The sequence below is a fragment of the Peromyscus californicus genome, unplaced genomic scaffold, assembly GCF_007827085.1.
Source record: "Peromyscus californicus insignis strain IS unplaced genomic scaffold, ASM782708v3 Scaffold_7__1_contigs__length_154581171, whole genome shotgun sequence".
NCBI lineage: Eukaryota > Metazoa > Chordata > Mammalia > Rodentia > Cricetidae > Peromyscus > Peromyscus californicus.
Window position 1 is genome coordinate 32,123,456 of NW_026294595.1, and position 23,659 is coordinate 32,147,114.

Here is a 23,659-nt window from a genome sequence, read left to right on the forward strand (position 1 = left end):
CTGTAACAAAAAGGTTAATAATTAAAGATCTATGCATGGGCAATCTTAATTTGCTACAACTTACTATATGTGTGATTCAACTTTTGTTTAAAACACACACACACACACACACACACACACACATCTTAGATTCAACTCTTTTTAAAAAAAATAGATCTACATCAAAAAAGGTATTTTAAATAACAGCCATATGGCTGGAAGCCATCTTTACTAATGTTAGAGTATACGCCATGTAACTTCACCATCTTAAGGGACCAGGTGGCAAAAGGCAATAATTATAAAACTTCTCAGTCCTAAGAAATCCTTAGTTTACCACTGTATCTCTTTTTAGAGTAAGGAAGCAACAACAAGTCTCCAAAATATTTTGGATTGGGATGGAATTTTTGTATGATGATAACATTTTAAGGTTATAAAGGTCTACTTAGATTAATAAAAGCTGATTTAAAGTTTATACCTAAGTACTTATGTCTTTGACAATTCTTCAACACCAGGCTACTCAGGGTCACAGTAGTATTTGTCTAGTTTCTTTGTCTTTGCTTACTTTAAGATTCAGCTATTTAGATAAACTCAGTCATATAAGAAAACACTACAAAAGAATAAAAACAGTTCCCAGCTCCCTCTGGACTGCATTTATGTTTTAAAGATTACTGTATTTGTGATTTAAAGATTTTTTTTATGCTAAAGATAATTCAATTAAATTTTCAACTCAAATTTTTAAAGCTCAAACTTAACAGGGATAAAGTTGTAAAATCGTGGTCTTATAAAAGCTACCAACTTAAACTGTTACAGACAACTAAAGCACACAAGTTAACGTTTTTTCAAAATTAAGCTTAAAGCAAGTAGCTAAATCATGTATACTAAATAGACAGTCCTCAAACTCTTCAGAGATCTGCTGAATGTGGCTTTTAAAATGTTTAATGCAATTTTTTCCCATAATGGACACGCCAGCTTCTACTGGGGACTCTATGGTCTCCAAAGAAGGTAGATGGGGCTCAATGACTCCACCTGAATTGTGGTACCGCTAACCACTGGGAAAAACTGCCCCATACCTTTCCTGTCACCAGGGCTTGGCCTGATCAAATTAGGGTCAGTTTTCTCAAGTTTTTCTCCACAGGAAAATCTCTCAGACCTGGGTCTGTCAGTCAAAGGCCAATGCTGCTCTGAATGTGGCAGCTGAAGATTAAATGTTATCCTGTATGACAGCTGAAGAACTATGACCACTGTCCCTAATGAAACCATTGATTCCACTGGAACCAGGGCAACTGTCGAGGTAGAGGGTAAATCTCTGTCATTTAATTGATACATAGGCCATTTGGATTAGACTCCCTGCTATACTTTACCCTTCTCATATCTCTGATGATACCGACTGACCAGCTTTGTCAGTTTAACAGCAACAAGCATACAACCTCCTTCCCCAGGGATGCAGCTTCCTTGTTTGTTCACTTAAATCAGGTGTCAGGCTTCACTTTCCTAGGGCTACTAGGTCTTCAGGGGAGGATGACAGTTTACCTTGCTACTGGACTCCGAAAAGAGATACATTCACAAAACAGGGTTCAAAATAACTTTTTAGTATTCTATTTTAAGACATGGTTTCTCCATGTAACAGCCTTGGCTGTCCTGGAACTTGCTGTGTAGACCAGGTTGGCCTCCAACTCACAGAGATCCACTTTGCCTCTGCCTCCCACATGCTGGGATGAAAGGTGTGCACCACCACCTCCTGGCACATTCCTTTATTTAAAGGATTGCTCTCAGAATCAACCACTTGTATCTCATGGTAAATGATTGGATAGAAAAAGTTTAAAGTTTATGTAAGTTCAGAGAGCCTAAGAAAGTGTTTTGATGTGTGCAAATACAAGTTGTAAAGGTCTGAGGATATGAAAGCTTAAGTAAATTGTGAAGATCTAAAAAGTGTTTTAAGATGCATAAATGCAAGTTATAAAGGTCTAAGAAAGTGTTTTAAGGTATTTAAATGCAAGTCATAATGGTCTAAAATATGATTTAAGGTATATGAAAAATAAAAAAAGATTACTATTTCTTTCCTCCTCACTATGCTTTTGCTATACTAAAACTTCTAAAGATCAAAATTTCAACATTTATCAATGGAGTTCTGATAAGCTGGTGAAGTATTGAGGACTATTACATGTCATGAGCTCAAGATTTTAGATTTCCTTTGGTTGTCTTCTAAGATTAGGCTTAAAAGTGTTTCTCAATTGTGCTAAAAACATCTCTGTCCAATCTATAGAGCCAGCTCTTTGGAAAGACTGTTAATGGTTTTAGCCCAGAATCATTTTTGGGTCCCTAAGCTTTTCACCATGACTCAAAGGCATGATCCCATGGCCTTTTCTACAATGTGGATTTCAATACAGATTACAAACAGTGGTAATGCTAACATATCTAAACCTTCTGTCTCTTTTTATAAACTTAAACAATTCTTGTAACCTTCAGGGAATTGGCTTCAATCCACCTCTTGCAGGTCAAATGGACTCCAGATAAGTACTCCTAAGCTTCTCCACCTGCCTATTCCTGAGGGTGGGATCTCTTTCTCTTCTTTGATTTTGGGACTCCCCTTTCCCACCTACTAGGACTATGGGCCTGGAAGTTTCAAATGTATACCCAAGATAAAACTTTCCCCTAAAACTCCTTAATTTTATCTTCTGTCCCTAATATATTTCTGTTCCAGCAGATTTCTAATCAATTAAAGACTTCAAACGCTCCAATGTGACCTGCACTTCCCTATCCCCAGATAGTCCCACAGAGCCTGGACAGTGGTAGTGGTTGTGGGAAACAGCCTGCTCTTCCTGGCCTTGGCCAGCATTCCAGCTTTGGGTTCCCAAAGATTTTGTTGCACCCAGACATCAGGAAATAGTCTAAAGAACACCATGCCCTCACACTCCTTCACCCTTTCTTATTTCTTTCCTTTTGTAATAAACAAAAGGGAGGAATGCTAGTTAACTAAGAACTGACTGCATTCCAGAACCAGGTGCTCCCCATATCCCCCACCCCACCTTCAATTATTCAGCACCAATGGTCCCATCATCACTAACAGCCAATGTAACACGTTTTCACTATCACTATATCACCATATTTCCCCTATATGCAGGCTCCATACCCCTCCTATAATGCTCACCATCATGACCTAGTCCTCTTCTGCCTCCATCCCTGCTCGGAGGCAGCCATTTTGCATGATCCCCCTCCCCCAATAAATCTCTTGCATGATATGATTTTTGTGACATTCATTCCTGTTCCCCCATCACCAAGATACTCTTTCCCTGCAAAACTCTTTCACAAAATAGGCAAGGTTACAGGAGCAGAAGTTAAGTATAACAAGTTAGGCATAATGACTTCCTGAAACAAAGACAAGGATGCAAAGTAGACATAAAAAGTTAGTCATAACAACAGACAGTCATAACAAGGTAGCCATAGGTTTTCATATAACTCTTTTGAAACAAAGGTAGAGTTGCAAAATGATTATAAAAACTTTTTGAAACAAAGACATGGTTGCAGTTTCCTGGAATAGGCAGTACAGAACCACTGGTAGTAGGGCATAGCTCAGTCCTTGAGAAACAGGTTTAATCATAAACAGGAGTGTAATAGAACCCTAAGATGGAGACAGATTGGTTCATCAGTTTTTTGTTGGTTTGTTTGTTTTTAGTTTTGTTTTGTTTTGTTTGTATGTTTATTTATGAGCCCAAGAAGGACAAGTGAGAAAAAAAATGAAGCAAGCAAAAGTAAATGTATAAAACAAATATAGACCAAAAAGATACTAAAATGATTATATCCAGACATAAAATAAATGAGGTTAATACACCCCAAAATATATGCAACAAGGGTGGAAAGTGTTACCTGGAATGGGAACATATAAGATAAAATATAAATAAAAATCTATTAGCAAAAAGAAAAATTGAAGATTAATAAACATGGGAAATATAACAATAAGAAATAGAGAACAGGATAGACACCAAAGAAATTATAAAGGAGATACAGTATTTTGGAGGTTAGAGAAGTATGAGAAAGAGACAGTGTAAAAGCAATATTTAAAGACCATAGTAGTGAATTTTTTCAAAAACTGACAATAGATACCAAGTCAGAAATTCAGGGTTTTTTTTAAAAAAAGCAAGCAAAATAAAGTAAAATATTGTGCATCTGTATTTCCCTTTAAAACTGTTACAAACCCAAACCCAATCTTTTTTATTTTTTTTTATTTTTTTCTTATTGAGATTTTTTTTTTGTATAATGTATTTTGATCATGGTTTCCCCTCCCCCAGCTCTTCCCAGATCCTTCCCACTTTCCTCTGTGAGAGCCAAAGTTACATTTTAAGTTTTAATTACTATGCCTTAGAGAATCTTGAAACAAAAATGCCTCTGATCTGCAAGCCCCTTGCCCAAGGACAGATAGTTCCTAAAATGCTAGAGGCTCTTGTTTATGGGAGATAATAAGTCACATGTTTTCACTCCCCTAAACAAGTTTGTTTGACCTATCTGTACCAGATGTGCTTGATCACGTGTGGGCAAGAGGTTTGTAGGCCAGAAATATGTCAGAATATATGGTTGCCCCTGATTGGACCTGATGGGAAGTGCAATGAATTATGGGTTTTCCTTCTTAAGTCCTTGATATTCTTGATTCTGGGCCATTTCCAGGGAACCTGGGTATGGACCCAGCCAGAGCCCATTCACCTGGCCAATATTTAATTAAAGCTTGCTTGAAATTTGGCTTTAAACGGTGCTAGTGGTCTTATTATTCTCGACCAATTGGATTAATACCTCCCCACTTAATTTTAATACTTTTCTCTCTTTAAAAATCAAAAACTAAAGAACAACAACAACAAAAAACATCCAGGCAACACACACTAAAACATTTCCACAAAACACAAAAACGAAAATCAAAATAAACAAGCAAAAGACCAATAAGTAAAAAATGCCCAAACAAAGCAAAACCAACAAAAAGTTCTACAAATATACCATTGAATTTGCTTTGTGTTGGCCTGCCCTGAGGCGTGGTTAAATATATCCGGTGAGACTATTGAGAAAGCTGATTTTTCTTTTGCCAGCAGGAGTGAATTGTAGATGGCTTTTTGATTAGGGGTAGGAGCCCTTGTCTACTTCCCCCCTCAGTGCTGGGGCCCTCGCTGGCTTGAACTTGTGCAGGCTTTGTGCATGTTGTCACAATTTCTGTGAGTTCATATGTACAGCAATCTTGCTGTGTTTGAAGGATTCTGAACAAAGGAATCTTACCAGCAGCCAGGTACCCAGATGGATGGGTTACTTCTCCATTACCATAAGAAATATCTCAGGCTGGGTACTTACAGAGAAAAGAGGTTTATTTAGTACACACACACACACACACACACACACACACACACACACACACACACACCAGTAGCTCTGAAAGGGCCCTATTCTCAGCTGTGTTACTTTCTAAAGGACAGCATAAGTTAAGAGAATGAGGGTGAAAAATAGCATGGCCAGACAGGACCCCAGAATCTGGCAGTACTAGTCTTGCCCTCCCTTAGATCTCATTTCCCATAGGTATCTCTCTTCTTACCATCACAATGATTTCTAATAAAATCAAAAGAAAGCCAAGGACACAATAAATGAAACCATAAAACATGTTAGCAAAGTAAAGATTTTAAAGATATCAGTTCTTCTGTAAAACGGTATGTGAGAGGCCTTGGTAGGTTTGAGCCCAGATGCCCGGTGGGTGAGGGAGACACGTCATGCAGACAGGGCGGGCAGCGGTGTGGTGCAGTGGAAAGATACTCACACCATGCAGGCATGGCATCCATGTGAAAAGTTTTATTATTAAAAGGGGAGGGGAGAAGGAAGGGGGGGTAAGAGGGAAAGAGAAAGAAAGAGAGAGGGAAAGAGAAAAAGTAGAGGTATGTACTAACTCATGGTGTGAGAGAGAGAGAGAGAAAGAGAGAGAGAGAGAGAGAGAGAGAGAGAGAGAGAGAGAGAGAGAGAGAGAGAGAGAGAGAGAAGAAGGAAGAAGGAAAAAGAGGGATTATCTAATAAAGGGGACTTTACATAAGATGACATCAAGATGCTGGGCGGGTCTCCAAGGGGCGGGCCAGAATGCTAGCAAGTTCTCCATAAATTAGTGTACAGTTTTATTCTAATCAAAACAAAACCAAGTAATTTTTTATAGAAATCAATGCAATGACTCTAAAGTAAAAGCAGCTGTGCAAAGTGCTCAGAATGACTACGTTAATTTTGAAGAACAAGGGGAAGATAAATTAACACCTTTTATAGCAGAAATAAAGAATAAAACAATAAATAATTGTGAGAATATGATATTGCTTCAAGAACAGGAAAATTTTTGAATGTTATAAGTTTCAGAAACAAGCATACAAGTATAAAATCATTAGATTTTTTGAAAAATTAGAAACTCAGAACTGTGGGAAATATATGATTTTTCTAATGATGTTGTACAAGTTAGCATCCTTTTGCTCTGACAAACAAGTCTAAAAGTAATTTGGGGAGGAAAGGGTTTATTTCTTCTTATAGTTTACAGTTCATCATGAGGGAAAGTCAGTACAAAAACTCCAGTTAGGAACCTGGAGGTAGGGACTGAAGCGGAAACCTTGGAGGGACATTGCTTACTGGCTTAATCTCCATGGCTTGCTCAATGTGCTTTGTTATACATCATAGGACCAACTGCTTAAATGTGGTACCACCTGAAGTAGGATGGACCCTTTCATAGCAGTCATTAGTTAATAAAATAAAACACCCCACGGACTTGCTCACAGGCTAATCTGATGACAGCATTTTTCAAGTGAGATTCCCTTTTCTTAGATGGTCCTAGTTTGTGTTAAATTGGCACAGAAGGCAAGCAAGCAAACTCCAACTCTCCCTTGCACAGATGCCACATCAATAAAATATGTCTATAATAGAGTTAGCTTAATACTGATGCACAATATTCATAGAATTCAGTTCCAACGTATTATATATTCAAATACCCAAACTAAAGATGTAGCATATCAAGAAACTAACCAGAGAAAATTTCTTCAAACCTTGAAGTGGGACTAATGTGTTTAAATAAGATACTTTAAGGCCTAACAGTAAAAGGACTGAGACCATTTGGAACCTAATATTGTAAATGATAGCCATCTGATTTCAAAATGATCAAAGGAAAATTGGTAAAAGGGTTTGAATATGTTTATCAAAGCACAAAAATGAGAATTTTTGTTACATTTTTATGGTAATTAATTTAGAAATATACATTAGTTGTGGCATGGAAAATGGTTTTTATAATGCTTTAGTCAGTTTTTTGAAATGGAAGAATTGATTATTATATATTTACCAGCATACAACTGGCACAGGTTGTATTTTATTTATTAAATTCATAGAATTGTGTATATGTGATTTGTGAACACCTCTCTGTGTTATCCATCAAAATGGAAATTAATTCGTATTCTGAAGAAGAAAACAAGAGTATGCTTGGTGTTCAGAGTCTTGTGTTTAAATCAGAATATCTCACCCCCAAACAGTAGAAAGGAAGGTTTTAAGAAAGAAGTGAGCATCACTCACTATAATTTCAAACAAATATCCCATATCACTGAGTAATATAAGTCCAGGGAAAGTGGGGCAGGAGAACTGAGTAGACAGTTGTGAGAGAAGTGATGGAGCCTTTAGCACCTGTGACAACATTGATTTCATTTCCGGATTCACTAAGATCAAGCTCATGATCTTCCTTCTTAAAGTTGTAAGACAGTGATCTTGAAGAGTAAGAATAGGGTCGGGGAGACAGGTCAGTTCTTTAAGTATTGTTAGGCAAGAACAAAGCCAGGAGGACCCCTGGGACTACTGACCACCCAGTGTAGCAAACTGGTGAATCCACAGTGGGAGACTGTCTCAAAAACAAGGAAGATGGCCCCCAGGAGCAACACCAAAACCTGACCTCTGGCAGCCCCTGGTGCTGCTTGCACACATGTGTGCCAACGCGCGCGCGCACCCACACACACATTGAAGTATGAAAAGAAAATTACATACTTATTTATATAAGAATATTCTGTACTTCCACACACAAATATTCTAGTACTTTCCTTTAATTACATATCATTTCTTTATATTTTTTGAACTTGGTGATTAAGTGATTGAACTGTGATAATAGGTTTGAATGTATGGTGTTTGTATTTGTTGTTTTTACCTGTGTGGTCCTCGGTAAATTATTTTGCTCTAGCTTTTACTTTTCTCATTATCAAAGAGGAGAAATTATTATACCCATCACCAGTTCATTGCAAGCAATCTTTGAAGCACAGAGATAGGATACAGGTGTGATTCGGATCAGAAATGTCAATGACAAGTAAAATATGATCAAAAGTCACTTATATTTATAAAAGAATGAAGAATACATAAAAAGTGAAAGTAAAACCTTTAAATGCTATTTTATTTACCTTTGTTGCGATGATTAAACACCAGGACCAAAAGCAATTTATGGAAGAAAAGACTACTTTGACTTATAGATCCGGAAGAAGACTCTTCTACAATGAGGGAGATATGGCAGCAGTGGTGAGAAATTATGGTTCCAGAGGGAGAGTCCACAGTGGCAAGGGAGGTGTGCCAGCAGGTGGCTGGAGGAGGAAGCTGAGAGATCACATCTTCATCCATACACAGAAGGCAGAGGAGAAACTAGAAGCAGGACAAGGCTATAAACTCTCAGAGCCTGCCACAAATGACACATTGCCTCTATCAAGGCTTCTACTTCTCAGAATTCTCCTCTCTCCTTATCCTGTGTACACCATACTTCCTGCCTGGCTACTGGCCAATCAGCGTTTTATTTATCAATCACTCAGAGCAACACCTTCACAGCATACAGAAAGACATTCCCAGCAATTAGGGGCTCTCACTCTATTTTATCAACTAATTCTCAAAACCTCTTTCTGCTGCATAGTCTTTACTTAGTTTGCCAACAAAATTATCTATTCTGAGAAGGGTGCATACCCAGGGTTACATTGCTGCCAAGTGACAGATATTTAATGCATGTCTGATTTAAAGTCTATAAACTACTTGTGGTCTCTTGACCCTAAGAAGAAGCATGCTATGTAGAAGAAAAAATATGCAGGCTAGTGAATAAATTCATAATTTTCAATTATTAGTTTCTGTGACTTCTTTTTGATGACAGCAGAAGCACCACTCTGATGAGCTAATTAACTAATTAATGTTCTTTCTTTTTTTTTTTTTTAAAGACAGGGTTTCTTTGTGTAGCCTTGGTTGTACTAGAACTAGCTCTGTATCCCAAGCTGGCCTCAAACTCACAGAGATCCGCCTGCCTTTGCCTCCTGAGTCCTGGGATTAAAGGCATGTACCACCACTGCTGGCTTCAGTTTTTTATTTTTAACCACAAAACATGTCATTGTTCAGTGTTAAATAATCTCCTAAAGACTATACATATCATGTGGCACACTTGAATCTGTGCCTATGATCAGAGGTATATACAAAAGCTCACTTCCCAAATTCAAATCTTGCAGCATTTAAATATTGAAAAAAGTAACTGGGTCTTCACTGAGTGCTTTGTGTTTCACTGTATTCACACACACACACACACACACACACACACACACACACACACACACATGCATTTATGTATGCAAATGCACATTTAGAATGGGTTTTTATTTGGAAAAAGAACACAAAGATGTAAGTCATATCAATATAGGTGAAACTCTGGAAAGAATTTTGCAGAGATGTTTTACACATATCTAGGGCAAAGATATAGCTAAAAACCTTCAATTATATTTTCTTTAAAAAAATTGAGTAGTTGCTAATTTCTTAGTGTACCAATTGTAAAAGGTCAGTTGCCATGTTCCACATCAATACCACTATGTTCTTTATAGCTAATGGACTTCATTGCTTTTACATTATGCTGATGACGTCTCTCCTCTCCTCCCCTTCCCTTCCCCTATCTTCTCCTCTCCTCTCCTCTTCTATCATCCTCTGCACTATTAATGATGGCCAACTTTCCCCAATGAATGTGTCTTCTTTTTGCCATTTACTAATATAGAAATTGCTTTTTCACATACATTTGGCATTATACGTAGACTTAAAGAAAAGACATTTTCATTTATATACAAGCCCTAGCCAGATGTTTAGATAGGAGATGACAACAAAATTGTGACTTCATTTAATACTTTCTACTCCGTGTCATGTTTCTTATGAAATGTTGAATAATTTATGTGTGCATATTTAACATTTTTCTTGGGAAATATCCATAATTTCTGTTTTGTACACTGTATTACAACATAAATAATTGCTTTGAATAGGAAAGCTGAAGAAAAATGAGCTAAGGAAGAAAAATCTAAATGATTCTGGGAATCTTTAAAATGTTTGAATTTAAAAATAGTAGCTTTGGTATTTGTCTTTGTTTTTCATTTCTGACTCATTCTAACTGTATTAGCCATCAAAGCAAAAGAATAAAAGTTACTGTTGTATAGAATGAGTATTGTTGTGAGTCAGGGATACAGGCTATCTCTGTTGGATAAAGGATTTTATAGTTATTATGTTCATTATTCTGAAGTTATGAGTGGAGCTTCAAACAACTAATTAAAATACACTGGGATGTTCCTTAAAGAAGAAGCTGATATTTTAAGAATAGCTTCAAAATAAAGTCCAAACAAAGACCAATAAAATTTACCTTCCATGTAGTAGTCATTTTTGAAAAGCATTTATTTTCAAAAATTTATATAGCAAAATACTAGATTCTTTTTTTTTCTTTCTTAAAGACAGTGTATCTCTATATAGTTCAGTCTGTCCCGGAACTCAGAGTTCCACCTGCCTCTGTCTCCTGAGTGCTGAGATTAAAGGTATGCACCATCACAGCCGGCTATAGATTCTTAAGCATAAATGTATTTTAGCCAGTGTTAGATTGATTATCCATAAACTTTAATAAAAAAAGTGTGGTATGTGGCAGCATGGCAGTAACTAGTCCACATTGATCTATATATTGTATTTAGTGAATATATGAATACTTACTGTGTCACATAGTTTTTAGTCTGGGAATGGTAAAATACAATACCTGGTTCATAGGACTCATTTTAAAGAGTTAAGGATTCTTGCTTTGAAAGTCCAGTGTGGTAAGAACACACCTTTAATCCCAGCACGTGTGAGGCAGAGGCAGGAACATCTTTGAGTTCCAGGTGAGCCTGGGCTGCAGAGTCTGATGCAACACAACCAGGACTACGTAGAGAAACCCTGTCTCAAAAAAAGATTCTATTTTTGATGTGGATATCAATGGCATGTAAGAGTTTAGTTAGCATGTGTCTTTTGGGCTATTGGAGAGAAAGGCTGAATTTTAGCAGAATATTTCCTTAGCGTCAGTGGGTTTTCATGTTGACTTGTTTTCTATCAATGTACTTTAGTCTTTGAATGGTGGATACTTATATAGCCTATCTTTCTTATTCTCTTTTTGTCTTTGTACTTACTTTTCTGGGTTTGTATTCGGTGTGCTGAGTAACAGTATAGGTTGCAACAACCAGGAATTTGGTCGGCCTGCATTTGCCGCTCTCCGTGGTACTGAATAATCAGAGTGCTGATAATTAGTTGTTTCCATAATTCTTTGACCAAAGTGATTACCGTCCAATCAAGAATTCAAAGACAAGAGCAAAGGTGTATTGAGGACAGTGAAGGTCACAATCAGAAAGATTTACATAAAATGTTTATCTGTTAAGCACACCTTGCATTATATTCATTCAATAAAAAATTAATGTACAAAGACAGTGCATTTTGTGAAACCACAACCACTTTCTCAAACAAAATCATTCAGTTTCATGAATTACAGTATATAGTAGAAAAAATAGACACCAATCACATGATTATGAAGAAATATAAATTTGCCACTATGCAAGGGATACAGTGCTTTATACAACATGAGATGAAATTGAACAAACTCTAGGATATTAGTACAGAAGTAAATATTTATGGAATTGCAAAAGATACCAATTTTTGTCAGGTATGAATAAAGTTTTATTTGAAGATGCTCATCTGTTAGAACATCCAGTCTGCAGGTGATATGGCTGTCACAATAACAATAAACTAATGACACACAGAATGAAGTTATCTGATGTTTATGTTGGAAGAGCTGTGGATTTTCACCTGGAGGCATATCTACTAAAAGTCTTAGACCAATATTCTTGCTCCTCCACACACAATGGGCTGCATTTTCAGTTGCATGCTCAAATAATTTTCCTTGACCCTTGGTAAGTTTCTTAAAAACCAATGGCTACCTATCAAAGACTCTGAAAACTTTAGAGCATACTATATGGCCGCTTCTAACACATGAGATGATTAGTATTTCGTGACATGTCTGGAAACCACTCACAACACATTGGCTGGAAAGCTCATCTCTTCACCCATTTCACAATTCTCCAAGAATCTACTACCACTTGATATAAACCCACAGTTGCTCATTTGTTTACGACACTTTTTCAAGCTGTAACATTTATGAATATATGACATCTTTGTAATTATTCTAATATTCCAATTGTCTGAAAAGTAGTTGCCATGTTGTAAAAAATCTGTGTACAATCATTGTTCCATCAAGATTATCTCTATTTCCTTTTTAATCTTCCACACTTACCCAGTGTTGAGCTCATAGTAGATGTTTTAATAAAATTTCTATTGTTGTGATTAAGACACCACAATCAAGGCAACTTTAGAAGAAAATGTTTATTTGTATTTTACAGTTTCAGAGGGTCAGAGTCTATGACCATCATGGCATGGAGCATGTCAGCAGGCAGTCAGACATTTCACTGGAGCAGTTGCTGAGAACATACATCTTGATCCACAAACACAAGGCAGAGAGAACTGAGAAAGGCATTGGGATTTTGAAAATTCAAAGCTTGCATTCCAGTGGCACACCTCTTCTGACAATGCTACAGCTTCTAATCTTTCCCAAACAGTTCCACCAACTGGGGACCATGTAGCAATAATTTTGAGTACAAAGGGGTGGGGAGGGCTTTCCTATTCCAACCACCACAGTAAGTATTATAGAATAAAAAAAGGCCCCAGGTTATAAAATTTCAAATAGAGTTGTGATTTAAATGAGATAGTCCCACATAGTCTCAGGCATCTGAATACCTGGTCCCTCACTGGTGACACTGTTTTGACAGGTTTACTAGATATGACTCTGCTGTAGGAAGAACGCCACTGGGAATAGACTTTGAGGTTTCCAAAGCCATGCATCATTTCCAGTGTTCTCTCTGCTTTCTGTTTTGTTGTGTGGGGATGTAAGAACTCAGCTCTCAGCTTCCAGGTCCAGTTGCCTTGTCTGCCTACTGCCACACTTCCCTGTTGTGATGGTGATGGACTTCAGCCCTCCAGAACAGTAAGTCCCCAATACACCCTTCCTTTTACAAGTTGCCTGGGACATGACATTTTATCACAGCAATAGAAAATTAACTAATGCAAGAGTATTGCAGTAATTTTATATTGTTACTTAGGAATACTCCTGAGAAATTACTGAAATTTTATAATTGAGAATCATTAGATGTCCATTTTATAACGTAGAGTTCTGTTTCTTTTGATGATGATATTTCAATTCTCACAATTCTTGCATTTTAAAAGTGTTACAACCTTTTTTCTGCTTTATTCCTACTTGTTTTCCAATACTTGGAAACTTAATTTCAGCAACACACTAACTCACTCTTTACTTCCCATTTTAATAAGCCTTGGTTACTCACAGAATGTGCTACTACTGTCCATGCTAAACCTCTACCATTGGTTGTGCAATATTTCCCAACTTAGTGACCATGCCTTATCATCAATTAATTGTAAAATACTGACCATTCCCATTATTTAAACAAATTTCTGCAATAGCTCCTCTTTCATTTAAGATAATTTCTATATTTACACTTTAAAAAGCTTTTTACTGAGTTTTTACTACTTTCAAACATTATTTCCTTAAACTTTTAGTTCAATCTGCTTGTGAGATAAGCAATGATTTCATCATCCATTTTCATTTAAGTAACCTTAAATTTCATTTAAATAACCTTAAAGGAATTTTACAAATTGCCTCAAAGCATTTACATTCATCATGTGAATTTATCAGCAGTAAGAGGTTCTTAGTTTATGTCATCCTTCCCTCTATAGATATTTCTGAACCGTCTGCAAAAGGATTACAACATGTATGCCATTTTTGCCTCCAAATATTTCACTATATATTTACTTTAAAAAGGTTTTTAAAAAGCTATTTTAATTTATGTGTATGCGTGTGTCTGTGTGCATATGTGCAGATGGTCTAGAAAGCCAGAAACTTCAGGTGCTCTGGAGCTGCAGTTAGGCTGTGAGGCACCTAATTCAAACATGAGGAACAGAACCCAGGTCCTCTGGAAGACATTCATTTAACCACTGAGCCATCTCTCCAGCCCTTCATTTTGCCTTGTACAACGAACTTAGCCGTCTTCTATTTTATTCTTCTTTAGTATGGAATATTTCCTTAGCTTTGCAGTGGCTTTCATCACAGTGGCAATTTTCAAAGTTTTGGATTTGTCATGATCCCACACAGTTAGGCCTTTCATGTCTGGAACTTTAAATAAGTTATGTTAATATGCTTCTTCATGTATCAGGTCATGAAGCTTGGGTACCACTTTGGATCACTTGGTGAAATGTGATGTCCAGATTTATCCACTACAAGTAACTTTTTATCTCCTTGCATTAAGAATCCATGTTCGGTTACACACATAGCCTTAAAGGCTTCTCATTCTCCTTTGTGATATTACTTTGTAGTTCTTCCCATCAAGATACAGACTATTCAAACTGAGGCTGCCCAGGAAGAAACCCTCCTTGACAACCCAGAGAACTTGGAGATATTGCAAATGTTTATTGTTTTAGGCTGCTAACTCTTCAGATGATGTGTTATGCAGCAAAAACTAATAATTTCTAGAAGACATGTTAGGACTACATAAATACCAGTTACATATATAACTTTTGCCAACTAGATTTATGAATCTTGCTCAAGTTAAGTATTATTACAGAGATTGTGAAATGGTATTGCTTCTTTTTATAGCCATGACAAATGTAAGGGTGGGGGCTATACGTCTCTCAAGGACACACATGACTGGTAAGTTATTGTGCCAGTATTTGAACAGTAATCTTTTATGTGTTGGTCCATGGCATTTCTCAATATGTCACAGAGGTAAACGGCCTGATGTCAGCATTTGGAAGTCAAAAGTGAGAATAATAGAGACAAATTCTTGAGACTCCCTGGCGTTAGCAGTGGGACCTTATGTCCTATCACACATACTAAAGTGCCTTTGCTGAATGTTTCATAATTATTGGTATTTTTTCTTTTGAGACAGGTATTGCTATGTTGTCTTGGCTGGTCTTGAAGAACTGGGTTCAAATCATCCTCCTGCCTCAGCTTCTCTGGTAGCTGGTATTGCAGACTGATGTTCCATATTTATAGTGACATGATATGACAATGTGGAAGAAACATTTAATGTTGTTATTGTACTAATTTAGATTTATAATGAATTCATAAAAAGATTCAAAACTACATCCCTAGAAATTGCTGCTCCTGAGCATAATCAAGAACATCATCGACACACTACATCATAATTAATAGTATCACATGTTTGCACAATATAGCTCTTAATACTTTGAAGAGCTGTCACATCCTTCCCGAATGTGCCAAATAAGACATGCCACACAAGAATACTATAAGAAGAAATTGTCTTTGTCACCTCTTTTTATAAATAAATAAATAACCCAGAGACTGAACAAAATCAATGTCCAAAGCAGTGACTAAATACCTAAGCAGATCCTTAAAAACCAGCAACCCCAGTTTTCCTCAATTACCCCTGTGGGCAGCAAGGAGTAGGTTCCCAGGGAATCTTCCAAATTCTGGTACTCGAATATTTGATCTGTGCCTTGTGCCAGGCGCTGTTCTAAAACGCTACATATATTTTAACACCGTTTAGAACAGCGGATCTTCTATTACATTACGCTACACATTAATTTAGCTATACAAGCCTTCTGATACTTAGAGTTGTGGGTGAGAATGTGTGTGAGCGTGCGTGTGGGCGGTCGACTACACCTTCCCTGAAGAAAGAAATTCAAAGCCCCACTTTTTCCTTACACTCTCCCCCCCCCCCCGGCGCCCCCCAAAGATTACAGCAGAGCACGCACTCTGTGATGGGTTCTTTTACAGAGCGCTTGGGGGCAGTGAACCCTAGGATCCTGTTAGGGAGTCTAAACCTTAAAGGACAGGAGGCTAAAGTGTGTCCATCTTTTCTGCTTTAGAGCCTAAGCCCTAAGTTCCTAGCAGCAATCTCTACCAGAGAGCTGACCACCAGGGTGCGGTTTCTGGAACTTTCCCCGAGGGCAGACCCCAGGCCCCCGGTACCCCTTTCCGAGGCTGGCTGGCTCAGGGGCGAGCACGGGGCACCGCAGCTGGGCTTTGCGCGTGGAGCTGGGGGGAGAGAGGTGGGGGAGTCGGAGCTAGCGGGGATCTGCACGCACTCTCCGGGCTAGGAGCGGACCCCACAGTTGCTCTTGGGGGCCGTGCCTAGCAAGTATCGCGGGACTTGTGCGCCTCGCAGGAGCCGCGGCTCCGGGAGCAGCTGGAGCGCGCTCGGTGCTCAGCTCCCCAGCCCGGGGAGGAGCGGGAGCCGGGCGGGAGGAGGGCCGGGGTGCTGGTTACGTAAATGATCCTAGCCCAGTGACAGGCCTCCGGGCTGAGGCTGCGGGAGGGGGAGGGCCCGGCAGAGGGGGCGGGGACCAAGTGACCAGGCGGCGGCGGCGGCGGCTCTGCCGAGGTGACAATGTGCTAGGAGCCCCGCTCCGTCTCCTGCGCCTCCTCGGCCTGGGCGCCCCCTGGCCGCGCTCGCCGAGCCTCGCGGCCGGTCGCCGCGCTATGTGCGAGCGTCTCCGGGGCTGGCCGAGGCCGGGGCCGCCTTGCTCTGCTCTCCGAGAAGTGTGAAGAGAGGCGCGGGCGGGAGCCGGGGCTGCGAGCGGCGCGGGCTCCAGGTGAGCGCGGCTCTCGGCGCATCTGGCCGCGGGCAGGCGAGGCTGGATCGTGGCAGCATCCTGAGCGCGGACCGCCGAGCTGTCACCGCGGGATCGTTAGCCACCCAGACCAGGTCTCAGTCTCTTTCTCTCGCTCTCCTCCTCCCGGTGACGGTTTGGGACGGGGGCCCCTTTTCAGACTGCAGGAGAGTCCGGCTGGGCGCCGCAAAGTCCCGCCGTGAGTGTCAGCGCGCAGAAGCCCGGCCGGGCAGGGGCAGGGGGCGCGCGTGGACCTGGAGAGTCGCTCTCCCGGGACCTCCGAGCACGCACGCCCGCGGCTTGCAGGTGCGGCGGTAGGATGGGGAGGCGCGGAACTTTCTGCAGCCAGCAGCCCTCCGCTAGGCTTTTCCTACTACTACCCTCTGAGCTGGCGTGTGCTGGTCCCCATCCACGCCCTGGGGGCGCTCTCCGTTGCCTTAGAGGCTCTTCCTAGGCAACTTTCTTTCCCAGCTGCGGACACCCCTGGGTGCTATGCTGCCGGTGCTACTACTACTCATGACACCAGGCACGCTCGCTCTGGTTCTTGGATGTCTTCCTCGACAGCTCGCTCTTTCTGTCAGTGCCCCAGCCGCCACAGCCTCTGTTCTCCCGGTGTATGTCTCTCACTCATTTTGTAGGTCTGATTTTCTTTCTGGCTTTTGATCCCCGTGCGTCCATCCTTGTGTGTCTGCTTCTCTTTCATTCTGTGTGCTTCGGTCTTTCTTTGAGCTGTCACTGTGTCTCTACTATACTGTTTGTTTCGTTTGTCTCTCTTGCAGCGTTTCCCCCTTTCTGTTTCTCCTCCTTTTGCCTGCCTCTTTCCCAACTCCCAGTCCCCTGATTCGTAGGTGCTCCTCTTCTGGGAACCCCCTAGATGCACAGACCCCCTTACTCTGCGCCCCTGGGAAGGCGGGAGTGAAGCAGCCTTCCTGCATCTGAGCTGCCTTGGAGCTGAATGAGGGGCTCAGGGCTCAGAAGGGAGGGTGTCGCTCCAGCCTCCCCACCCGTGGTCCAAGGGCGCTGCGCTACAGGAACCCAGTTCGCTGAGGCTTCTGGTCAGCCCAGCCAAAGCTGTGTGAGTGTGGAAGTCCCTCACCTGCCCTGTGCCTTAACTGTGGTTAGTTGAATTTCCAGGTGCAGAGTCTTCATTTCCGGCTTATATGATAGCTAGGGGAGAAGAGTCAGTAGATGGGCAAACATAGAATCTTTGGGATTAAGGCAAGGCAAATGTCAAAAGGGTGGACGCTCTCATGTAAAGGCTATGCTAGCAGGTGAAAGGGGCTCTGCCTCGTCCCTCCCTTTCACATTCAGCCTTTTGGAGAGCAGTGTCCCCTTGAGAAAAGCCTGATTTATTTGCAGGATTAAGGGTACTTGACCACTCCTATGACGTTTCTGGTTTCCTTGTCATCCCCAGCTTTTGGCGAAATCTGTTGCTCAAAATCTCTGTCTGTCTGTCTGTCTGTCAGTCTCTCTCTCTCTCTCTCTCTCTCTCTCTCTCTCTCTCTCTCTCTCTCTCTCTCTCTCTCTCTCACACACACACACACACACACACACGCCTTTATGTGTTTATGTTCATGCCCTCTAGTGTTAAAAACCTGCTGGTCTGAGAATATTGAAAAGTAAGGTCACACTACTGGCCTTCTCTTTGGACTTGCCACCTCCAGGGGTCTTTCTCTCTCTGTCACACATGTTCTTTCCGCTTCCTCATTGACTTTTGCAACTGTGTTACGAATCTGTTCTTTCCTGATCTCTGCAAAGTCTTCGTCTGCTGCGGCTTTAGAATCTTAATACTGAAACCCTTTTCCGTTGACTTCAGAGACAGATGGATCTGGAGAATGCCCACAGCCTAACGCAGGTTTTGAAGGTTTAAGAAACACATAGTTTTCCTTTATTGTTTGCCATAAACCAGGATAAATAAATCAGCCCCCTTTTATGCCCCTGATTACTTTCAACTCCGTTGGGATTTTTTTTTTTTTTTTTTTGAGAATTGAGAATTGCTGGCTGCTCTTGCATGTTAAAACATATACTTTAAATTATTTTCTTTGTTGGACATCCTATTCCAGGGTGTAAACTACTTGCTTATGGGGCACTTTGTGTCAGACCAATTTACAGGAAAAGAAAAGGAATCCTTTTCTAAGGAATTACAGGGTGTTGCCAGTGTACCTTAGTTCTGAAACAGAAAGTCTAGAGTGGAACTGGATGTTCTCCCAGGTATATAGACTCTCACTCTCCAGGAGTGTGGGAAAACAAGTCTTTGATGAAAACTTGGTTAATGGATTAGAGTGCAGGTCATGTTAAGATTCTAAGTCACCCAGTTAGCTAATGAACCTTCATACTAGAAATAAAATCTACCTCTGCTTTTCTGTTTCTGTTAGTCTTCCATAAGGGAGAGTAGAATACTAGCAGGGAGGATGTGGGAATCAGGATTTTGTGCTTCTTTCTCGAAGCCCATCCCAATGCACACTTTGACCTCTCTCTACAACTCATTAACTTGGTAGATACTGTGGAGAAGTTAAAGACTCTGATGGGTGTCATATTCAGCCTCCCTACCTGAAAATAAAATAGGATGTGACATCATTTGGGGTGAATATATTCACTTTTTTGAGGTGAAAATTCTTTAATGTAAATAGTAGATGTATCAGCTGAAAGTATTTGGGGGCTATAGATTAAGCTGAATGCTGAATCACTTACATTAAATAGTTTGTAGATCCCTTACTGCTTCAAGTGTCTATGAGGGATGTGATGCTACAAGCATATGAGCATTTTCCAGACTGACTGGAGTGGCATGCTGTCACAGCCCCTTTTGATGCTATACTTGTCACCACTGCCAACAATTCACCATGGGTTTTAGGCAGGAGCAGGTTGAAGCAATTGTGCCTTAAAATTTTACCTGTAAATTCCTCGATACTATCTTCTACCCTAATTTTGTATTTAAACATAACAAGGACAATGAAAATGGAAATTCTGACACTGGTTGAGAAGCCTTCTAATTTCTTATTGATTTGCACAATTAACTGTTAAAACTTAATGTGAATTCATTTCAGGTTAAGCAGTTTTATCAGAATGGAATTAATTTCATCTTGCAATGCTGGTTTTTCCAAGTGATAGTTGCAGCAGGAACATTTCTATTCCGTATTCTTGTGTGACATGACTTATTTGGTACTGTGAGCTTATGAAAATGTGGGCATTTTAGGAAGAAGCTGAGAGTAGGAGCAACAAATAGATGTTTTTAGCTTTTTAAGTTGGGCAAATGCAGATAGTACTAGAAGAAACAAATTGAGAGCAAAGCACTAGTAGAACTGAATTGCATCATGTAAAGTAAGTGACGACTCTGTTTCTGATAGATGGTCATGGTGTTTCTGGATACAGACAGTTCTTAGAGCTGTGTCTTTTGATGGATTTGCCTTGGTAGATATAATGCTCTAAGTTCCAACTGTGATAGTAGCACAGTGTTGACTGTGACTTCCAGTATCACCTTCTTGGGGTTGTGTGTCTGTCAGTGGGAAAATGTAGACATCTTGAATCTAATGGGATCTGGTAGATCATTAAGTCTGAGTGTGCCTACTTACCAAAGAATTTCAATCGGGCTTTGCGTCTAAATGGTCTTTCTGCTTTTGGTATCATAATAGCACCACAACACAGGAAACTCCTAAATATATGTACTGAATTGATTAGATAATGTCTTTGATGACTTTTCTTAAAGCAACACATTCTACTTAACCAGATCACACACACATATACCTTCCACACCATCAAGCATATGCTTGAGAGCATAAAATACAATTACAATTATGCCATTGTATGATTTTATGATTTGTCCTTTTAATAAATTAGATTTATATTTACAATTCTTATCTTAGGGTATGTTGTTTAATTAAAAATCTTGTGATACATGTTTCTGAAGAATTTAGCTTTTCATTGTGAAAGTGAATTAAAATATTTTTGGAAATGGCTATTCATATTAATTTAGCAATAGATGGCCTTACATTTGCAACGTTATAAGCAATTTTATCTAACAGCAAAAATATAATTCAAGCTCTATACATTTGCATTTCTTTCTCCTTGATTCAGAATTAAGCCCTAGTCTATGTTTTTAGTATGTATAGTAATATATGTAATTGTGCTTACCTTGATTGCCGGGGAATCATGACAGGTGGTTAAAGAAATCTTCGTTATTCTGACTAATGTCTGCTCTAATGCCATTACATTTATTTATTGATTTAACTTTTTTTCCCCGGATTTCATAGTGCATCTTGGGACATGTTTATTTAAGTTTAAATTCTTTTAAAAGTTATTACAGATTTTTGATGGGCCTTAAACAATTAAATGGTAAAGAGGTCAACGTGCTTTTCCTTTAAGAACCCAACATTGCTCAACTGTCAACATGTACAGTATTGACAAACTACCACGAGATCTTACTATCTACTTTTTATATTCAACTCTCCTTCACCACACAACTAAATTCAGGTTCAAAGTATCAGCTGTTTACAGCATTTCCATACTAGTGGTTAATTCCCCCAAGATAGCTTAAAACAGGCTAGTAAGGGCATTGGCTTACACATACATGAGTATATTTTCAATTATATCCTGTTATTGGAAATACATTTTCTACATTAAATGCTCAGACTTCCTTTTAGTAAAAATATTTATTTGTTTTTAGATGTATGTATATGTGTATTTGTGTGTAGGTATGTGCACATGTAAGTGGATAGAAATGAATGGTTCTTTTGCTGTAGTTAACTGCAAGTCAATGTCACCAAGATAGAATTCATCCATGTCCTGGGACAAGAACTCTGTGAGGCAAGCACCAAAGAACATGTTGCTCAAATTTTGTCTTCTGTCTTCCACATAAGGACTGTGACTCAAATTGTAGGGATCAATTTCCCTGCCAGAGTTCAGAAGATGTCAGATCCCCTAGAGCTGGAGTTACAGGTGTCTGTGAGATGCTTGGTGTGGATGCTGGGAACTGAACTTGGGTCTTCTGCAAGAGCAGAAAGTGCTCTTAACCTCTGAGCCATCTCCAGGCCCTCAGACCTTTTTGTTTCTTTAATTCTTAAAGAAGTGCTTATTGTTTTCACGGTTGGAAGTTGTCCAAGGTACAGGCTATCAGGATTTTAACACCATAGAAAGTTAACGGGGATGCTTTCCTCAGTTCCATCATTGCATTGTCACCAAATATTATTCAAATTCACGTAGAATATTCAAGGCAGAGTGTGATTAACCTGTTCATCAGCACATTCTGAACATAACACAAGAGAAAAGCAGACACAGTAAACAGAAAGAATTTAAATCCAATCCTACAAAATCAAAACCCTCCAGATGATACCCCATAGTTGTAAATGTCAACTTAGCCTCTTGTCTTATATTAATTGCCTTGATTTTTATAAGCAATACATTTATTTTTTGCTATTAATAAATGGAATTTGAACATAAGAGGATGATTATGTAGCTTCTTGTAGATCAGGAGCATAATGACTGATTTAATTTCCTCTTAAGGGCTTATTATATAATTAGTTTCATATAAAGAGGATGAGATTTATATGACTATCAGGAACAGTTTAAAGGAAGAAAATTTAAACAACAAAACCCACATGAAACACATCCAACCGAATTAAGGGAGAATTAAACGTGGTAAATTGAGTTGTAGTTGGTGAAATCACAGAAAATGATTGCGTGCATAGTTTATATTCAGAATTTGGTAAGTAAATACCTGACAGGCTTTAGCACATTGCATCTGTGTAAGAGCTGTGTAAGGATGGACTGCCTAGAATCTCACAGCTAGTCTGTCTTAGGGATAAGGGTGACACCCACTCTTCCTGTCTCAAGCTGACATTTTCATTTAATAAAAATACAGTGTCAACTTCACGTGATCTTTTCTTTTGCATGGTAAGAATAATTTAAAATGTCCATTTATATTATAATCATTTGTAATGGTGGACGTTTTAACATTGACTAAGATGAAAGAACTGAATATTAAAGAATACTACTTTAAATTGAATAGATTTAGCTTCCTCTGCTTCTTCTTCTTCTTTTTATTTTTTGCATTGCACTTTACTTTTCTAATTTAACAATTTTAGTTAAGAGATGAAAATTGATCAGAGAACATTTTATTCTCCGGATTGTTCTTGGAAAGTTTTATTAGTCTAAACCACAATCATATCCTGCTTCCCCAGGCACCCACATATTGGAGAGCAGCATGGCTGCTGCAACTGTGATTCAGTAAAGCATGGCACCTACAGCATCTTTTCTGTTTTGGTTGTGAGCCTGTGTAATGAAATGCGAACCCAGGGAAGATGTCAGCAATTGATTTGGCCTCGGGTTCCCACACCCCTGACTGCAGAGATGACTGGAAGATGGAAATGTGTGGTTCCTTTGCTGTGGTTAACTACAAGTCATTGTCACCAAGATGATGCCAGTCTGTGTCCTGGGACAAGGACTCTGCCGAACAAACCCAAAAGAACATGTTACCAGAATTTTTCCTCTGTTACTCATAAGGACTGTTACTCAAACTTTAGGCATCAATTTTCTTCCTTTCGACTTGTTATGGGCAAAGAATGCCTGTAAATAAGATGTTTATATATAATGGAAGTAACTAAGACATAGCTTATTTTCTTGAAGTACTTCTGAAAAATTCTTTAAATTACGTTAGAATTCATTTTTATTTATTAAAGAGGTTGTGAAA

The 23,659-nt window shown here is 39.3% G+C and overlaps 1 protein-coding gene across 5 annotated transcripts in view; it reads left to right on the plus strand.

Moving 5' to 3' along the window:
- Positions 1 to 16,690: 16,690 nt before the first annotated feature.
- Positions 16,691 to 23,659, plus strand: part of Galnt13 (polypeptide N-acetylgalactosaminyltransferase 13) — a 584,813-nt gene continuing 577,844 nt past the window's right edge. The window contains exon 1 of one of the 5 annotated variants that reach the window (XM_052726141.1): positions 16,691 to 17,072. The gene's annotated coding sequence lies outside the window, so the exon portion shown is untranslated. Of the gene's footprint in view, positions 17,073 to 17,101; positions 17,592 to 23,659 lie in introns of those variants that run through there. The other 4 variants (XM_052726138.1, XM_052726140.1, XM_052726142.1 and 1 more) reach the window with 4 other exon arrangements.